Raw genomic sequence first — 2,466 nt, 5'->3', positions numbered from 1 at the left:
TTTAGAAATTTATAAGTATATTTTTTTAATGTGTTAATTTTTTTCGACTGTTGGTCTTTCGCAAACCAACAAATAAAATATTAAAGTTTAAATTTGTTTACTTTATAATAATAATAATATTATAAAAGCAATTTTTTTCAAGTAATGAAACACAAAAGTATAAGCAATTATAAGTTTTAAATACTAAATTTTAATTAATCGTTTATTATAGTAATTTTTATTTGGTACCAATAAAAAAATAGCCTGCTCTGTTCACAAAATTAAATGTTAGAAGGACAAATTTCTAATAATTTATGTGTTTTACTTAAAGATACGAGAAAAAAAAAATTTCAACAACTTCATGTTGAAATTTACGAATTTCGATGGTTTACTTCATTATTACGTTATATTTCTAAACTTTAGACCTGAAGTTTGTTCTAAACATTTGTTTACAAAATATTTTATACCTATATAACCTACAAAACTTAACACCTTACTGAGAGCTTTTTATAACTATTTAGCTTGTATTGCACCCTTAATTTATCTTACATAAATTTTATTGAAGTTATTCGTTTCTTAGATTAATGCGAACTACATTAACCAATTACGTATTTCCAGTATCTGAACTTCCTGATGGTTTTCTAAAGTTTTCCTTAGCAACTTTAATTTTGTTAAGAAGTAAAAACTTGTTTGAAAGCCACTAAAAACGACAGTTTTGGCAGTTTCAATGTTTGACTCATAAAAAAAGTTCAGTTGAGAAATTTGTGAACATAGTTAATTTGTTTACACATAATCAGCTAGTGGAAACTTTTTTTAATGATTTTTTACTAAGCTACTTGTACTTTTTACCAATAATTGTTTTTATTTATTTAAGCTTTTGCTGCTGTTTTTATAGTTGCGACATTTAAATAGGCGAGTGCCACACAGTTACCCGAGCATCACATTTTAAGTTAAATTAAAAAATACTTAATCAAGCTGACATAGCAACTTTGGCAAGCCTGTATACTAGTTTTAAATACTGAAAAAGTGAAACTTCTATTAGTGAATACTAGGAAACATTATTTACACAATAAGAAGCAATTTTTTAAGTCTCAAATTCAGAGTTTGGCAAGTTTTTATAAATAATAGTCTAGATCAGTGTTTTCAAAACTTTTTTTTAAAAGGCCCCTTTACGGAAATAAAAAAGCTGTTGTTCCCTCCAACAAGGTTTCTTAAAAACTACCATTAAAAACGCCTAAGACCTTTTTTTTACTCATCATCATTAACTCTAGAAATTATATTGTGAGTTTCAAATTATGACCCCCCTGTTGCCCCTTTAATGCTCATTGCTCCCTAAATTTCTATAACGGCCAAGGGGGCCACTTGACCCACTTTGGGAAAACCTGGTATAGATTGACTTGAAAAAATATATCCTTACAAACTCGTTGAAATTCACATCGTGACGAAATAATCATTAATTAAAAAACAATGTGAGTTTGAAGAATAGTTTATTATTAAATTGTTTATTTTACTCAAGCCACAAATCAAAAATTTGTTTTTGGCGAACTCGATATGGCAGCATTTTGCCCACCCCCTGGTGTAGTTGTCTGTGTCTATCATTTTATGAAGAATTAAATGTACTTTTTTTTGAAACAATTAAAGCTTAGTACAAGCTAGTTAAAACTTCAAAGCATTTTTGTATAAAATATCAACTTTTTGGCCAATAAATTTTATCTACTTAACTCCCTAAGTTAGAATATTCACACTAAACCATAAGTTTGATAAACTAGAGCTAGTAAATTTTAAGGTCAGTCTGATTTGCATATTTGATGAGTCAGCAAAAAAAAATTAATGCCATTTTTTATTTTGATTGTTTAAACCTTATTTTTTGATTGATTTTTGTTATGTTTAGGTTAGCGATAAGGGCTTTAAAAAAATCAAAAAGCTTTAAAAAATGCTGATTCAGCAAAAGTTTAAACCAGACTGACTTTTAGTTTACTTTCTTTAAACTCAGATAACTCTTTTTTTTTACTGTAATTAATACATTTAAAATCAATAATATCTAATTTATATAGTTAAGAAGAATAAACAATACTAGTTTTTTAAAACTTTATAATTTTTTTTATAAGTATATCAATCTTATTTTTAATTAAGACCAGTATTTATTTCGGCCTTCATTAACAAAGCTGATTTATATCGCAATCATAGTGGTGAAAAACTGTTTTAAAGATTCCGCTTGGTAGGATCCGGCCTTAGCAAAAAGACCGTTTCCAGTAAATTACTAACTGCAACAAATATAGTAACAATTCAAAAATTCTAAGCTGTTACAATTACTAGAGGAAATATAATTTTTTTTACTGTATATATTTAAATCATTTAAGAAATTGAATTGTTATTGTTTATTGAACGACAAAAAATACGCTGAAAAGGTTTGGTCAAAGGACCTGGTGTACAAAAAACCTTTCAGTTAGCGAGTAATACACCAAAACAGTTTAACATCATGCCCAG

The sequence above is a fragment of the Thalia democratica genome, chromosome 4 (assembly GCF_965202585.1).
Source record: "Thalia democratica chromosome 4, ktThaDemo2.hap1.1, whole genome shotgun sequence".
Lineage (NCBI taxonomy): Eukaryota > Metazoa > Chordata > Thaliacea > Salpida > Salpidae > Thalia > Thalia democratica.
Note: the sequence above shows the minus strand (reverse complement) of the source record.